Source organism: Callithrix jacchus, chromosome 15, assembly GCF_049354715.1.
Source record: "Callithrix jacchus isolate 240 chromosome 15, calJac240_pri, whole genome shotgun sequence".
Lineage (NCBI taxonomy): Eukaryota > Metazoa > Chordata > Mammalia > Primates > Cebidae > Callithrix > Callithrix jacchus.
In genome coordinates this window covers 21,897,350-21,916,336 of record NC_133516.1, presented here as the reverse complement: position 1 = coordinate 21,916,336, position 18,987 = coordinate 21,897,350, and the positions used below count along the sequence as shown (strand labels likewise).

The following is an 18,987-nucleotide window of genomic DNA, read 5'->3' as shown; positions in this document are numbered from 1 at the left end:
TAGAGAAAATTCAGTTTGGCAACTCATTCTTGGCAGTCCTGAGAAATTATTTCCTGCAGAGAAGAGTTATGACTGGATGGCCTGAGAGAGGGCCTTACCTTACACATGTCCGCCAGACCCAGCAGCTTCTCAGCAGCTGTGCTCACTGTGAAATTCATCTTTGTCACAAATAGCAAATCACATGCTATGGAATATCACAATCTCATTATGGGATGTCATCTCACAGCACAAATACATTATTTTCACCAGATTTACAGACAGTGCAGCCCACATCACAGCATGTGATGGATGGGCTCTATCTGGATGTATTTGGGTGTGTGATTTATAGATGGCAGGACCCTGACAGACGGGGACTGCAGCCAGCCCCACAAGGGCTCTGAAGAAGGTTTCTCCTTCACGGTCTCTTAAACACAAAACCCAGTGTTTGGAAAATGTTGTGGCACCTACATTAAGAGAAAGAAATAGGGACAACCCCAACCACTTCCCTGTCACACTTCCTTTCCTTCTTCTGTATTGGAATTTAGACTACAAGGAAACTGGTAAAATTCACACTCAACCTCACGGGATGGGCCCACAGCAAAATATCCGGTATTAAATTCCATTCTACAGAAAAACTATCATTTAACAGGCATTGTATCTTGCACGAGAAGAAGCACCTTGCTGTAGTATTTTGGATTTTTTTTCTACTTTTGAGATGGAATCTCACTTTGTCATCCAGGCTGGAGTGCAATGGCAGTCTCAGCTCACTGCAACCTCGCCCTCCTGGGTTCAAGCAATTCTTTTGCCTCAGCCTCCCAAGTAGCTAGGATTACAGGTGCATGCCACCATGCCCAGCTAATTTTTTTTTGGTGGGGGGTTGGGGGGGTGGAGTTTCATTCTTGTTGCCCAGGCTGGAGTGCAATGACACAGTCTCAGCTCACTGCAACCTCGCCCTCCTGGGTTCAAGCAATTCTCCTGCCTCAGCCTCCCGAGTAGCTGGGATTACAGGTGCTCACCACCATTCCTGGCTTTTGTGTGTTTGTGTATTTTTAGTAGAGAGAGTTTCACCGTGTTGGCCAAGCTGGTCTTGAACTCCTGATCTCATGTGATTGGCCTACCTCGGCCTCCCAAAGTGCTAGGATTACAGGCATGAGCTACTGCGTCCAGCCCAACCCAGATAATTTTTGTATTTTTAATAGAGAAGGGATTTCCCCATATTGGCTAGGCTGGTCTTGAACTCCTGACCTCAGGTGATCCTCTTGCCTCAGCCTCCCAATGTGTTGGGACTACAGGCATGAGCCACTGTGCCCGGCCTAATTTTGGAATTTCTATGGTGAGTAAATAATCTTACCTGGCTAATAAGATATAAAATAATTACATGTCATTTTACTTACTGCCAGTTTATAGTCTTAAAAAGAGAGAACCAAATATTCCAGAGAAATGAAACAGCATAATATCACAATGAAAAATATTCATTTAAAGGGGCTCTAGAAGACCCTCATATCTTTCATTAAATGCTTTAGTCAATTCCTTACATTATGGTTGGCTAGTCTCTTCTTGAAAACCTGAGGTATTGGGAAGATCATCAGCTTCAGAAAAAAATATTTTAACTTCTGAAAGATTCGAACTATAAGAAACTTCTTATACATATTGAGTCTGTGTCTTTCATTCCCTACTGATACTAGTTTCACGTCTCAGGGGCTCACAAACTAACTATTTCATCATCTTCCTAGCCTTCCACTGCTCTGAATTCTACTTCCACCAGCAATATCTCTGATGCTCTATTGGTGAATGAAATGTTGCAGGGTGCAGTGAAAAAAAAAGAATTTTATGAAGGAGTAGCATTATGATCATGTTTAATTTTTAATTTTTTTCAAATTTGTGCTTATCAGAGAGAGAGAAAGAGAATAGCAAACAAGAACAACGAGCAAGAGAAAAAGCAGTAGTAACATCCCAAACAATGTTGATGGTTCTGCCTACCATTTTCCCCAGTGAGTGTACACACCAGCGTAAGATGAGGATCTAGTGCCTCTGTTGGCTCAGTTCCCAGGTGTCTCCCACAGTATAGACAGCTTACCACACTGAATGCGATTTCAGTGTTTTAGACGATTTTTCGTATAAAACATGGCACCTAAGCATGAGCCAACGACTTTATTTGGCTATCCACTAAGAAATAGCAATCATTTCCATCTTTGGAGAAAAACTCACTGTATTAAACCTATTGAGAGGTGATATATTGGCCTCCAGCATAGACTCTTTCTAGAAAATAATCAAAGAAAATTTTGGCTCCGTGTGAGTGGCGTATTGTGCCACACTGAATTTAGAATCTATGCTTTGTGTCTTTTTCCACATGCATGGAAGTTACTCCAGGGAGTACATTATGGCTAACCTCTCAAATTCTCTTTTTAAGAGGAAATACACAGGTCTTTCTCGCTTCGGACTGGTATTTTGTGGTTTTTTATAATTTGTATTGCATGGCAGGAAAGCATGTATGATCAAAGGCTATTTGACCTTAGAAGGTGCCACAAGAGGAGTAATATTGGCTTCTCCAGTTTCTTAAGGAGGGCAGCAATTCGTTACATTTTGGGAAGAGAGAAGCAAACCAAAGCCTCATTCCATAGCCAAGGTAAACACAGACCTTTAGGAGAAGGAACCCAGCTGTTTCCTATGAGTTTACCTATTAGTAACACAGAAATTAAGTGCCCACTTTCATTTCTGTAGCAAATGACAATCTTTACACTATCTTTTTACATCCAGGAGTCTTACTAGTGACTAGAGTTGAATACGGTTTTATCAGACTAAGCAGATATTCTAAGCTAAGTATGTTAGTTTTCTATTGCTGCTACAACAAATTACCCAAACTGATTGACTTAAAACAACATGACTTTATTATTTCATAGTTCAGGAATGTCAGGAGTCCAAAAACAGGTATTATAGACTAAAGTCAGGGTATCAGCTGAGCTGTGTTCCCTCAGAAGGCTTTAGAATGTTGTTTTTCCCATCTTCTAAAGGTTGTCTACATTCCCTGATTTACGACCTCCTTTCAAGAATAGCATCATGTGCCCCTGGGCCTCTGTCTCCACATCTCCCTCTCTGACTCTCCTGCCTCATTCTTATAAAGACCCTTATGATTACACTGCTCCCACCAGTTAATTCAGGATCATCCCACCCGTTCAAGATCCTTAATCTGATCATGCCCACAAAGTCCATTTTGCCATATGAGACAACTCGTTCGCAGGTTGTTTGGGGATTTGAATGTGAGCTTCTTTGGGGTGTGGGGGCAGCGCATTATACAGCCATCACACTAAGTTAAAGCAGGTGGACTTCTGCATTTTCTAATGAAAGTGTGTATTTCCTAATCCATAAGGCATGGTAGGGAGAGAAACGCATACTTGACGCAGAGTCTGATGTTAGCATTTATCGTCCCACCGCCTAGCTGTGTGATTTGGGGCAAGCCATTTTCAGGCCCAGGACTAAAGTGAGATGAGATATCTAGGGCACACGACTTAAGGTAGAACCCCCACTCAGGTGCTAACATGTATTCGCACAACCCTGAAAGTGAGTGCCTCCTTAAATTTCAAGCTCTGGGAACCTTTCATGCCTCATCCTATGCCCTGAGTCGCTTTATCTGTTTATGCCTTGGTTTTCTCATCTGTAAAATTAGGGTACAAAGTTAATAATCACTGCTCCTTTTTATCTTGCTTTTCTTGTTTTACTTTATAAAAAAATAAACGAATGAATTAGTGGATGTTAAAGCATTTTAATAGCACAATGTCAGGCATAAATTAATAACAACTAAGATTTTGTTTAAAGCATGAGGATAGATAAGTGATACTTTCCATTTTTCACCCAATTAATGTAATAGTTAATTTACGTAAAACAAAAAAGTATGAATGAATATGTTTATAAAGATAAATTAGGAATGTAGGGATGTATTCATTTAGGAACTATGTTCACTCAGGACAATGGTTTTTCAGTCTTAGCAATACATCGTCATCACCTGGGGAGCTTTACAAAGTGCTGATGCCTGGGTCTTATCCCCAGAGCATTTCATTTAATTGGTGTGGGGTACAGCCTGGGCATTGAAATTTTTAAAATTCCCCAGCTGAATCTAACGTGCAGACAAGGTTGAGAACCACTGGTTAATGACTACTTTTAGAAGCCTCCGAAATGTGTTTTGAATTGATTTAAATTTTATGGAGGGTATAGCACACACATTTGCTGCCTACAGAGTGTATTCCATAGAATCAAAGTGACAGGCAAAATTCAGAAGATTATATTCTGATTCAAACATAAAACCTTTCTGTTAACAATAGGAGAGATCTAAATATCAAAATTCAAGTAAATTCTTGTTTTTAACAACAACAAAAAACTACTGTGGGCAGGTAAAAAAAAAGAGAACAGCCAAATAAAGTGTCTCCTGTATAGATTAAATCCTGTCTAATACAGTGTTTTTTTTTTTTTTAATCTTGACCAAGTCAACGGTTCGAGATCTTGACTGACCATTAGAATCATCAGGGGAGCTTTTAAAATTCTAGTATCCTAGCTGCATCTCAGATTGATCAAGTTGAAATCTCTGCAGGTGAGACCCAGCATCAGAAATTTTTTAAGCCTCCCCAGGTGACTTCCATGTGCCAGCAAAGTCAGAACCCATAGCCTAATTAACTTAAACTCAGAATCAATCCAACCAACATTTATTGAGAACAGGATTGCAAGAAGATGCTCTCTACCTCAAAAGGTACTGAGTCTAACACTGGAGAACAAACGTGGTGACACAGTTAATAAAGGTAAGAGCAGGATGCAGTGGGAGCACAGAGGAAAACGAGCATGCAGCAACTCCTTGGACAAAGCGCAGGAGAGAGGAATAAACCAGACAACTAAAAGGATCAGCAAGAGATTCTGTGAAGCTAAGATGTGAACTGGGTTGCTGTGAGATGGGAACTTGTAGGAGAACACCTAGCATGTGCAAAGCACAGAGGCCTACATGAAACAAATTGACTATGTCACATAGGATTACTGATTTTCTAAGTTAGAATAGGATTATTTAAACAGTGCCTTATTGCATAAAGAGCATTTTAGCATTCATCAGGTCATTTAAACACAATTCTTGAAATACTACTCAGCAATAAAAAGGACCAAACTTATCAATACACATAAACAAGTAAGAAAGATAAATCTCAAGGAAATCATTCTGAGTAGGAAAGGCCAATCTCAAAACTATATATTGTGTGAAATCATCTATATAACATTCTCGAAATAACAGAATTCTAGTGATAGAACAGATCAAAGGTTTCTAGGAGTTAAAGATGAGGAAAGGAGCTGGCTGTGGTGGCTCACGCCTGTAATGCCAAGACTTTGGGAGGCTGAGGCGGGTGGATCACCTGAGGTGAGGGGTTCAAGACCAGCCTGGCCAACACGGTGAAACCCTGTCTCTACTAAAAATACAAAAAGTTAGTCAGGCATGGTGGCAGGCCCCGGTAATCCCAGCTACTCAGGAGGCTGAGGCAGGAGAATCACTTGAACCCAGGAGGCAGAGGTTGCAGTGAGCCAATATCACTCTATTGCACTCAGCCTGGGCAACAAGAGTAAAACTCTGTCTCAAAAAAAAAAAAATTTAAAAAATAGGATGAGGAAAAGAGGAGAGTTGTGAGTATAAAAGGGTAGAAAAAAGGGGGTAATTGTAGTGATGGATTACTTCTGTATCTTAATTCCAGTGGATATATCGATCTACATGTGAAAAAAAGGGTGTACAGCTGTACACTCACATTGTGCCAATGTCAATTTCCTAGTTTCAATGTTGCGTTATAGTTAAATAGGATGAAACCAATGGTGAAAACTGAGGGAAGGACACACTAGACTTCTGTGTACTACGTTTGCAACTTTGTGTAACTCTATAATTATTTCAAAATAAAGTTTTTCTTTAAAAGAGACCTAATAAAATAAAATAAGATGAAATGGATTATAAAAAAAAAGCCTTACAATTCTAATATTACTATATGACTCAAAAAGTAGTTTAGGACCTAGAAAAGAGAAAAAAATCTGATTTTCTATTCTTCTTTTTCTTTTTAAAAAATTTATTTATTCTCTTCTTATTTCTCTTTCTCATTTTCTCTGTATCTTTTGTTTTCCTTCCATTCTCTTGCTTTCTCTTTTTTCTCCTCCAATATTAATCTCTTCCTCAAAATTACAGCTTAAATAGTACATTTATTATTTATTTATAAATAATAATAAAAGGCCTAAGTGATGAAGAAAAACTAGTGATGTTCCCATAAGTCTCTACTGTTACTAGGCTACAGGCCCATTCTGAAAATTTAGCTTACAATTTACACAGCAGGAGACTCATATGCTGTTTTATTAATATGCTAACTTAAGGCTAAAATAAGAGCCAAATAACATCTCAGTGACAACCACTTTGAGTTGCTTTAGTCTAATGGTGATATACTGGCAACAAAGAACTAAGCTTTGGAATGAGGATGGAAAATGCAGCTTAGCTTTTAGAGATTAGACAGTTTCTATCTTTACAGACTGATTTTTTAAATTATGTTTTGCTTACAATTTGTTCATATAACAATAATAAGATGGTCCTCTATGGTGAGAATTTCTGTATTAGCCTCAATAATATATCTAATACATTTAAGTACTTCTGTTGGAGCTAAATGCTCTTGAGAAATTAGCTACTTTTAAAAAAATTACAATTTTTTTGATTTTCATTTTAATAGCAAAAATAAGTTTGCTCTAGCAGTTCTTGCCAACCCCAATGCATAATGAGAAGTGGGTTGGTTAGGAGATCCTCCAAAGACAGGCAGCCAGGCTCAGGCTGCCATCTGAACTCAGGCCTGAGTAAAGATTCCCTGCTCTTTCCATTCAATGACTGGTTCTTGACAATAGACAGAGGCTGAAATTCAAAGCCCTCAGCACCTTCTCAGTGAGACACCAGTGCTGTAAATAAATCATTTCTTGATCTTTAAATGCCATTTGTACTTCCAAGTAAGAAACATACACCTAAAATTATTAAGAAGGATAAATGGAATTTGTTCAAGCAACAAAAATAAATGGAGCTTTGTTCTTTTATAAAGCAAATTACATACTTCGGAAAAGCTAAAAACACCTTTATTTGGAGAGAATATGAATATCCCTTAAGGAAAAAGAAGTAGCTAATTGTACTAAGAAATTTAATGAGATTATCACATACCTTAATGGTTCTGGAGACACCATGGCCTTTCTTTCTTAACTGTTAGAGAAAGGTGTACATTTGCTAACTTACACAAAGTGGATAATGCACCATAATGGGTTTTTGAAAAGCTACTCTATTAAGTTCTTCCAACACAAAGTGACCAAATAAAATCAAATCACAACAAATCTAGGAAAGTAACTTGTGAATTTAAAGAGAGGCCTAGCCTTCTTGAAAGTGAAATCTAAAATAGATGTGCTAAGAGCTACTTTCAAAATATAAAACCCTAGACCAAGTTTCAAATCCTAGGATGTGTGGAGCAGTCCTTAATGCATGCATGCGTATCTTTTTTTATTATTATTATTTTATTTTGAGATGGAGTCTCACTCTGTCACTCAGGGTGGAGTGCAGTGGCATGATCTCTGCTCACTGCAACCTCCGCCTCCTGGGTTCAAGTGATTCTCCTGCCTCAGCCTCAAGTAGTTGGGATTACAGGCATGTGCCACCACACCTGGCTCATTTTTTCGTATTTTTAGTCGAGACACGGTTTCACTGCATTAGCCAGTATGGTCTTGATCTCCTGACCTCACAATCCACCCACCTCTGCCTCCCAAAGTGCTGGGATCATAGGTGTGACCCTCCGTGGCCAGCCTCATGCATGAGTTTCTTGCTGGTGGCAATATAATACTATTTGATGTGGAACCAAACTAGAGAGCTTGGGGGACACAGAAGATAAACTCATTGTAGAACTGAAACCTGACAGGGACTTCAGTCTTTCTCCTGTCATCTGCTTTCCAGCTCTTCTTACTCAGTTACCCTCGATTCTCTCTGGTCCTCACCCAGTGTTCTTCTGTGTCTGGACCTCTCTCTCTCGTTCTCCCTTTCACACAGATGTGCACACACACAAACACACACCTCACAACCCAGATAGAAAGAGGACCTAACAATGTGGGTAAAATCATGAATAGATAGACACATATCCTAAAAAAAATAGCTGACTTCAAAGACCCATCTCCCTCACCATCACATCCTGAGAGATAATGCCTCTGCATGATACCACTCAATAAATGAAAACCTTCAGGTATAATGAAGTGAAAAGTAAACTGAGTCAGGATTTTCTGTGGCCACGATTTAATGAACATGGAAATGAAGATGTGTCCTCCAGGAAGAAGGAGAGAGAAAAAAAGAGTGTGTCTTTTTGGTTTGGAGTTCTTTGTTTTGTTTTAGAGGTTTTTTTACATTGCCTTTCATTTAGTGTGTGACAGTTCTTTGAAGTGAAAATAAGATATTGTATCTGCTGCACTGATTCCAGCTAGTTTATCAGGACAATTATTATGGGGGGCTGGGAGTAGGACTTCTCTCCTGTCCTTCCGTGAGGAGAAGTCTTCAGGACCATGGAAGCCCTGTCCCACCTCCACTCTTTACTTACTCCTCCCTATGGGGAAAAGGGCTGTGTCTGATTGGTTGGAACTAAGAAATGAATCTGCATAACCTTGGTCCTTTATATGTATTTTTCACTTGGAGATCTGATCTTTCTGTAGGAAGCATGCACCTGCTCTGTTTCTCAATGCCTTGAGTTTTACAAAGGCAGGTACAGAGCAGGGGTGCTGTGATTAAGTCTTGCTACTTCTGAGATTCAGTATTAGTAAGCCACCTAGCCTACAAATAGAAACTGCATTTTCCAACATCAACTTCATTGGTAAGAAAAATAGTATGTTGGCTCCCAACCTACATTACTCTTAAGTCTTATTTTCCTTTTGGTTCAGAATCCAAGTGCACAAGAAGGGTACTATTTATTAGACCCTGTCAAATCTCAACAACCATGCATGGAATGGCAGGGAAACAGCCCTCTGGTCAAATTGAGTTTGGTGTTGATGACTTGGGACCTTGTAGGAGCATGCTACTTGACACCAAGAATTATTCAAGTCAGAAGACAATCAGCATTTTATTTTTGCTTTTCTTGAATAAATATTATAGAAATAAATAGACTGCTATTAATAAAGATTTGTGTGCACTTAATATAATTAAATATTTTTATTGCAATGAAAACAAATTATCCCACCTGGATGGGTTTAAGTCTGAGAAAAATGTCAGTTTTTCCATCAAGTCAGCCTTGCTGGCACCTGCAAGATATGCTTCCTTCTGCCTCGATTCCTAAAACGCTTCTTTCGTATCACTCAAGTTACTCACCACAACAGCATGCTACGGCAGCTGCGAATACATCTTCTCCCCCATTTCCAGTGTTGTTAGCTCCTGCAGCCAGGAACCTTATCTTATTCATGGCTGTGTGCTTCACAGTATCTATTATAGAGGCATGCAATTTGTAGATAGCAAGGAAATGCAATTTTAAAATGTTTAAAAGCAAGCAGATCATAAACCAAAGGGCTTAGAGTTGATGGCAAATAATATCAGGTGCTTTTCCTCTGCCTAGACATTTAATTACATATTTAAAAATAAATGGACATCAAGGGCAGCCTTGAAAAGAAGAAGTTCCTAAGAAGCATCCTTGGGAAGATGAGAAAGGTAGAAAGAGGGAGGAACGGTGACTTTTACCCTGTGTTATCTCATGTTGTTCATTATTTCTCCTAACCTTGATAACCTATATGTCTCAGGCTTTCAGAAGCCTTTAGCATAATGCAGGAATCCACATCCCTACAAAATTCTCTCCTCCCCATCACCATCTACAAAGAGTTGACTTAGCTGAACCTGTACATTTCTATCAATGTAGTTTCCTGCCTAGAAAACCTCTTGAGGTACCTGGCTCAGCCATTCTAGCTGCCTTGATCCTTGACTGAGGCTTCTAACCCCTTTCTCACAGGCTCCTAAAGTTACATTCTCAAGCTGCCAGATGGCCTTGGGATAATGGGTCCTCACAGAGACTGAGGAAACTGCACCACATCACTTGACTTCAAAGAAAGGATATGCTTGTTTATTGTCTCTTACAGAACTTTAAGAAACCGTTTCTTCACCTTCTGCCTGGCCTCTCATCCTTTCTCCTTATCCTTTCTTCCACTAGATACCCTGCAAACCTCTTCCACATTCAGAAGAAACCATCATGAAAATCTATGCTTGGAGATTTCACTTAGACCTCACCTGTGTCCCCAACGCCCTCAAACATGAACTCTTGCCACGCCAGCTATTCATTGCTTCAGACCCTGCCTTATCCTACACATATTGGCTTAAGAAGCAGTGTGCTTGGCCAGGCGCGGTGGCTCACGCCTGTAATCCCAGCACTTTGGGAGGCCAAGGCGGGTGGATCATGAGGTCAAGAGATTGAGACCATCCTGGTCAACATGGTGAAACCCCGTCTCTACTAAAAATACAAAAAAATTAGCTGGGCATGGTGGTACATGCCTGTAATCCCAGCTACTCAGGAGGCTAAGGCAGGAGAATTGCTTGAACCCAGGAGGCGGAGGTTGCCCTGAGCCAAGATCATGCCATTGCACTCCAGCCTGAGCAACAAAAGTGAGACTCCAACTCAAAAAAAAAAAAAAAGGAAAAAGAAGAGGAAGAGGAGGAGGAGGAGGAACAAGAAGAAGAGGAGAAGCAGCGTGGAGTCTCAGAAGTTCCGGAGAAATCATCCACAATTAACCACACAGTTCGTCCAGCTCTGAGCCTGGGGCTGAGACATTTGCCACTTCCTGTCCCATTGGCGCTCCTATAAGCATGTCACTGCCCAGTTTCACAGCTCAGACTCCACTGCAGTGGAGTAGAACTTGACGAGTGAGCGTGAGGGTAGAGACAAGAGCCCTGGGGTGAATGTGAACTCCATGGTCTCTCACTCTAGTTTCAGTTCTGCTGCTATTTCCTCGCGGCCTTGGAAAAGTAAGTAAACTTCCTCCACTTGTTCCTCGGCTTTTCCCATTTATACATAAGGTGTTTAGATCTGGTAATCCCTTTGACGTGCTAAAAGTAAATGACGGCTTATATAATAAAAATACTAAATACTAAGTTTGGGGCCCTGGTTACATCTCATTTGATCATTTCTAATATCATATTCATTCCTTTATAATCCCATGTTTGTTCATGCATTCAAAGCTTGGGTCCCTTTAAGATTACACAATCCAAGAAATGCTAATATCAGAAGTCCTGATCCTATGTTTTTAAAGACAAGAAAATAACTACTCGTTGCACGCTCACGTGCTGTAGAGTAACAAAGCCAGAGGCTGACAATGAACTAAGTGGGACCAATATTTACTATTCCTGGTAGAACAACCAATCCAACGGCGAAAATTCAGTAGCCAAGGAACTGTTTCTGGTTTGGTGTCAGCTATGCTTTTTGCCTTGGCTGAGGAAATATACCAAAGCACTGGGTTTTATCTGACACTCAGAGAACTCAGAACTGGAGTTGGCATTGCAAAGTAGCAAAAATCATTCATCAACTTGAGCTGCAGGAGGCCTATCTATTGTGCAGGCCACACGTGAGAAATTGCACCCCTTCTCTCCGTGAGAAGCTGGACTCAAATTCATTGCATTAATTTTATTGATCTACGGTCTGTGCAAGGTAAAAGTCCTGTGATTGCATGGCTAACCCTGGTAATACTCTATGCTCCTTGACAGGTTTTCTGATAGGTCTAAGAGTTCTTTCCCCCCACAGGCCACACTTAAAGAGCCAACTTGAGCATTTTCATAGGAGCCAGGAATGCAAGAGATCTAAGGAGTTTCCTGTGTTAACTCTCTTTCCCCAGTACAAGGATTCATATATTCTTAAAACTTCTCTAAGCGTCATCCAACTTAGAGGAACATATTTAAGTGGCAAGAAACTCATGATTCTTGAGTCCATCTTTTCCATTTTGGGCTAGCTTCAATGGTTAGAAAGTTCCAAAGAATCATAAGTCCAACTGTCTTCCTACCTTAGGTTACCTTAACTTATAAACTCTTAGCCCAGCTCCTCACATGTAGTACTTGATAAGCCTTAGTTATAGCACAGGTATCATACTGAAACAATTCCCTATAGTATATTAAGACCATGGATGTTGAAGGCAGGCATGCCTAAAGAAAAGGCTAACTTTGGGCAAGGTATTCATTAACCTTTAATTTCCTTATTCATAATGTGTAATGATAACTCCAACCTTACATATATTACCTATTAAATGAGATAATGCAAGTCAAATACTTAGTACAGTTGACTGACAGTAAGCACTCAAAATATTTAGCTATTATTAATATTCCCATCAGTAATTATTTCTGGCAATGTTTTCTTCAATGGAAAAATTATCAGGCACGTACACTGGAGGGAGAAGAATGAAATATGTTGAAATAGATAGCAATAGAAAACCTCTGCCTGATGGCAGAAACTCTTTCTTAGTCCATCTCTCAAGCTCTTGTGCATAACACACTACGTGGTGTAGGCTACCTAAATATTTTTCAAGTTGAACTGAACTAAACTTTCCATTAATGAGGACACACCAAATGTAACATCAAAATATGTTTTCATAGACATTCACATTCTCCTATTAAGCTTTATTTAGAAAATAGCTATGGAAAATGAATCAATTAACTGTTAAATCCTCTTTACATAAATCCATTTTTACCCTTCTGTATTAGTCAGGGTTCTCCAGAGGAACAGGACTAATAGGATAGATGTATATATAAAAGGAAGTTTATTAAGCAGTATTGACTCCCACAATCACAAAGTGAAGTCCCACAATAGGCCATTTGCAAGCCGAGGAGCAAGGAGCTAGTCCAAGTCCCCAAACCTCCAAAGTAGGTAAGCCGACGGTGCAGCCTGTAGTCTGTAGCTGAAGGCCTGAGAGCCCCTGGAACACCACTAGCATAGGTCCAAGAGTCCAAAAGCTGGAGAACTTGGAGTCTGATGTTCGAGGGCAGGAAGCATCCAGCATGGGAGGAAGATGAAGACTGAAAGACAGCCAGTCTAGTCCTTCCACGTTCCTCTGCCTGCTTTTATCCTAGCTGTGCTGGCAACTGATTAGATGACCACCCAGAATGAGGGTGGGTCTGCTTCTCCCAGTCCACTGACACAAATGTTAATCTCCTTGGGCGACATGGTCACAGACACACCCAGAACAGTACTTCAAATCCTTCAATCAAGTTGACACTCAATATTATCTATCACCTTCCTTTATCTTTTCTACATCATTTGAGTTATTGGATCTCCTTTTGCTATTGCTTATGTAGATGGATATCACAATCTAGCATTTCTTTTTTTTTCTGAGATGGAGTCTCACTCTGTCACCCAGGCTGGAGTGTGATGGTGCAATCTCAGCTCACTGCAACCTCCACCTTCTGGGTTCAAGTGATTCTCCTACCTTAGCCTCCTGAGTAGCTGGGACTACAGGCATGTGCCACCATGCCCAGCTAATTTTGTGTTTTTAGTAAAAACGGGGTTTTACCATATTGGTCAGGCTGGTGTCGAACTCCTGACCTTGTGATCAGCCCACCTCAGCCTTCCCAAGTTCTGGGATTACATGCATGAGCCACTGTGCCCAGCCTATAGTCTAACATTTCTATCAGTCAATAATCATAGACTTGGAAGAGGCCTCGAAGATTAAGTTCATCCTATATATTTTACATATATTGAAACTAAGACCTAGTGAGAAGAAGCAACATGTCCAAAGTTACCCAGGTTTTTAATAGTAGAATTAGCACCAGAAGGCCTGGCGCGGCGGCTCATGCCTGTAATCTCAGCACTTTGGGTCATGAGGTCAAGAGATCAAGACCATCCTGGCCAACATGGTGAAACCTCTTCTCTACTAAAAAGACAAAAATTAGCTTGGTATGGTGGTGTGTACCTGTAGTCCCAGCTACTTGGGAGGCTGAGGCAGGAGAATCACTTGAACCCGCGAGGCAGAGGTTACAGGGAGCTGAGATCGTGCCCTTGCACTCCAGCCTGGCAACAGAGCAAGATACTGTCTCAAAAAAAAAAATAAAAAAGAACTAGCACCAGAAAATTATTTCTGACTCCCAAGTTAGAATTCCCTTTGCTCTACCATACTGTTAGCAAATAACGAGACTCACCAGTATACATCATCGTTGGCATTCTGAGCTCTGTTCTGTGAGGGTAATTAGATGTATAGCCTCCCTTTATATTTGTTAGAGGCATTTAGAGATATTGACTGTTCTTTCCCCTCCACCTCCCTCTCTCTGGCTATTTCCAGATTTTCAACTGATTACATTATAAAAATCATATCATTTATATGAATCAAGCTTACTTGGATGTGGGTGACAGAAAGCCAACTCAAACTAATTTACGCAAAGAAAAAGTATTGGGAAAGACTGTGACATGTCTAGTAGTAAAGAAAGTGAAATCGTGAAGGACTTTCTAAAGAAAAGAATGTTGGGATTCATGAATCTTCTCTGTACTGCCATTACTAATGACATCCCATCTCTGTCTCTTTTGTTTTTAGTTTTAAATGAGAGAGAGAGAGAGAAAGAAAGAGAATAGATCACCCCAGCTAAGGTCCAGCATCCAGTTAGCTATGGTGAGAGCTGGAAGTTTACCCACATAGGACAGCTCCACTACAGATCTCACTTTTCTGAGTATCAGGGGCTGTCCCTAAAGGGAATCATTGTGAACAGAGAAGCAACCCCGAAAGATATGTATTATATTTCACTGTATATCTCCCCAAGTAGATTGTGAGTTTCCAGAAGGCAAGGATCTTATACAATATTTTCAGACATTTTCCTTGCCTTCTGTGTAATAAACACCTAATGCACATTTGTAGATTTGAATGGTGTTAGAGCCACTGTTCCTTTTTATCCAGGCTTACTGAACTAAGCTAAGAAAGCTACAGTATGCCACTAATAAGAAAGAGGATTTTGCATTGTTTTTGGTTATTGGGGAAACCTCAAACCTAAGCCAATATTATGTCCTCACTCCAGTGAAAAACATCTAACCACGTTTCCCTCCCCAGTTTCATGTAGAGACAGAGTTCCTCTTTCTCAGGCAGCTTCTCTACTGGAAGTGTCTCTTCCTGACCTCCTGGAGCTTCCCCACAGCTAAGTCTTCAGTGGTTCAAATAGAGCCCTGCTGTGCTCAGGTCATTAGGATTCTTGTCTTTCCTCTTCATATGACAGACATCCAGATAACATATTCTCTTCTCTTGAGGAAAAGCTCCAATTAAATATGCTCATTAAGCCCTGTGATTCTCCTGCTTCCTTCAAATGCACAACGAAAATGAGTCACGTTATGCTGACCCGAAACCTGGCCAGGGAGTGCCTGCCCAGGCCAGGTGTGGGCTGACTGCCAGGCCCTTGTGAGATGTACTAGGCAGTTTCACTGTCAAATGCCAGATTCTGCTGCTGCCTTCCAGCTGGTTATTGGAGCTGGCAGGCAACCTCATAAAGAACCGTGAACAAAATATCACAGTTTACCCAGAATCAAAAGGATAATAAATGAAGGGGAAAACAAAGCCAAATCTGCCCCATTCTGCCCCTAATTGGTCTGACTTACCCATTCATGGTTCAAGTATAGGCTCTGATGCATTGTGGTAGGAAGGGCACAAGACCGGAAGTCAGGACACCTGAGTCCTGCTACTTTCCCATGGGCCCTGCTACTTTCAGCTTCAAGTACCTCATGTGAAAAGAGAATACCATTAAAATCTTGCAGGTCACAGACTTTATTTTAACGTATGGTCCCAATAAACTTTACTACCACTGATACAACCACCGCTATTAGCTAATATTTATTAGTAAAATATTTATTCTGGGTCAGACACTGTTTTGTGCTTAATAACTATGGATTCATTTATTTGATCTTTATAACAACCCTTTGAAGGAGCCTAGCATTGTTATTTTTCCCATTTTTCAGATGAATAAACTGAGATTTAGAGAGTGAAATAACTTGCTTAAGGTTATAACAGCCAATAAATTACAGAGCTTGATAACCCGTGTTTTTTACAGCTGCAGTAGAACTCCAATAACATCTCAGTTGCCAAAACTGTATAGTGATGCTAAGCTTCCTCCTTGGCCTCCTTCTGCCCCAAACACTTGGTTTCTGGTCTTGAGTACACGGTACTATCTCCTTCAAATTGGTTCACTATTTCTATACTGACCGATCACTCTGGAGGTCTTATTCCACTTAAAAACCAGCCCATTTCTGCCTTTTAAAACCCATCGTCTACAATCCTCATTTGGCAATCCATGTGTTGCCTCATTAAGTCATTTCTTTTATTATCATCAGTTATCTTGTGACCATTATGTCCTGTCTCTCCAGCCAGATTTTTGAATATATGAAAGACCAGGACATGGATCACACATCTTTGAACTACGCTTAGTCCCTGGCACAATGTCTTTTTGCCAAACAGTAAATGTTAATTGGGTTTAGTGTAGCTTCTCCCTAAGCTTTAGCATAAACTATACTCCTTATTAGTGTCTACATGGTTATATGTGCTCTTTTTGGAAACTATGGGATTAGCATTGTCAGCCAGAAGCCTGGCAGCCCCCTCTGGGAAACATCCAGCTTTCACTGTGCAGGCAGAAGTGGGAAAGGGCACCCTGACCTATTCCTATGCTCCTCTGTTAACCTAGGTGAGTTACTTACACCAGAGCTTTACCATGTCTACACACCACCATGTGTTTGATAGGCTCAGGACAAGCTTTCCTGGTGATGCCAGCCAAGAAAAAACAGCTGGCAAATGTGAAAAGGAAGTTACCAGGCACCTGGCCCACTTAGATCAGCATTCTGTGCCAGCTTTGCATTTTGCTTCAAGGTCTATGGTGAGAGCAGGGGATGACTACACCTTCTCTCCTCTCCAAAAGCTGGCCTGTAGGTGCCAAGTTCATAATGGTCATCTGTTGGGCTGTCTGTCCATAGCATCTGCAGTTCAAACAACTAAGTCCAGAAGTTGCCAAGACCTTGGCACTCCCAGGGTAGAATGGCCATGCCAAGAACTGAGGGGGTGACAAGTGTCCAAATTGTCTCATTACCTCGTCTTGGAAGTTCCAACACCCAAATGCTGAAGGAAATATGAAAGTGATTCCAGGTGCATTGTATTTTAGAAACATCATGTATTTTAGCAAATAGAGGAGATGTAAAATGTTCAGAAAACTGTGAGGAGCTTGGTGATTTTCGGGAGGGATGATGTCCTTTCATTGCTTCCACAGTACTGAGTAATAAACAACCCTCAATGTGCTTTTAATAGCCAGCTGATCCCCAGTTTCACTGACAGCAAAGCAAGATAACCCAACTTTGGCTACAGCAAGAAGAGAAAGTTCTAACCCTTGTTTTTAAATTGTACTCCTGCTGGGCGTGGTGGCTCACGCCTGTCATCCCAGCACTTTGGGAGGCCAAGGTGGGTGAATCACTTGAGATCAGGAGTTCAAGACCAGCCTGGCCAACATGGTGAAACCCTGTACAAAAAATTGTCCAGGTATAGTGGCACATGCCTGTAATCCCAGCTACTCAGGAGGCTAAGGCACAAGAATCGCTTGAACCTGGGAGGCAGAGGTGAGAGTGAGCCAAGATAGTGCCACTGCACTCCAGCCTGGGTGACAGAGCAAGACTCCGTCTCAAAAAGAAGTAAGTAAATAAATAACTAATGAATAAATTGTACTCCTAAGACTGCTTTGAAGGAGGTAGTGAGGAGGAAAGGTCCTTAGCAGGGGAAACGGCAACAACAGGAGAAAATACAAAAACATTTTTATCATTGTTTAAGTCTGTAAAGATAATTGACTTTTTAAAACAAAATTACTCCTGTAATCCCAGCACTTTGGGAGGCCGAGGCGGGTGGATCACGAGGTCAAGAGATCGAGACCATCCTGGTCAACATGGTGAAACCCCGTCTCTACTAAAAATACAAAAAATTAGCCGAGCATAGTGGCGCGTGCCTGTAATCCCAGCTACTCAGGAGGCTGAGGCAGGAGAATTGCCTGAATCCAGGAGGCGGAGGTTGCGGTGAGCCGAGATCGAGCGATTGCACTCCAGCCTGGGTAAACAAGAGCGAAACTCCGTCTCAAAAAATAAAATAAAACAAAATTACTAACAATGTATTGTGGGGTTTATAGCATATATAGAAGTTAACTATGCAATAACAGCACAAAGGCCAAGAGGGGAGAAACACAGGTATACTCTTGCAAGGTCTGAATACTTGATGTGACATGGGATATCACGTGAAAAAAAACTGGAATAAAGCGAAGGTGAATACAACAACCCAAAAGCAGCCATTAAAATAAAACAAAAAGCAGTAACAGCTAATTTGCCAACAAAAATCATAATAAAATTAATTCTTTTTAAAAATCGTGTAATCCAAAAAAAGGCAGGAAAAAATGGGGATAGAACAAAGAATAGATGGGACAAATAGAAATAAAATAGCAAAATAGTACATTTAAACCCAATCATACCAATAATCACATTTGATGTAAATAATCTAAATACCCCAATTAAAAGACAGACATGTTCGGACTATAATAGAAAAACAAGTCTTAACCACATGCTGCCTAAAAGAAATCAGTTTAAATATAAAAGTATAAACTGGTTAAAAGTCAAAATGTAAAACAGATATTCCATGCTAACATTAAAGATAAAAGCTAAAGTATCTTGATTAGTAGCAGCCCAGGAAAATTTTAGGGCAAAGAATAGAGTATTACCAAAGATGAAGAGGATCATTTCACAGTGATAAATGGGCCAATTCATCAAGTAGAGATATGGGCAATCCTAAATGCTTATGCACTTAAGAGTAGAGATGAAAACCTGACAAAACCACAGGAAGAAATAGACAAGGCCTCACTTATAATTTTTTCCCATAATTTCTCATTTTTTTATTTCCATAGGTACATAGTAGGTATGTATATTCATGGAGTACATGAGTTGTTCTGATACATGCATAATAATCACTTCATGGAACATGGGGTATCATTTACCTCATGCATTTATCCTT

General features: G+C 40.4%; 1 long non-coding RNA gene across 1 annotated transcript in view; it reads left to right on the top strand.

Moving 5' to 3' along the window:
• The window catches only part of LOC118147813 (uncharacterized), a 45,764-nt gene extending 34,681 nt beyond the window's left edge, over positions 1–11,083 (top strand). Inside the window, exon 4 of the long non-coding RNA XR_004734416.3 lies at positions 10,167–11,083. This is a non-coding gene — a long non-coding RNA (uncharacterized LOC118147813). The remainder of the gene's footprint in view (positions 1–10,166) is intronic.
• The last annotated feature ends 7,904 nt before the right edge of the window (positions 11,084–18,987 follow it).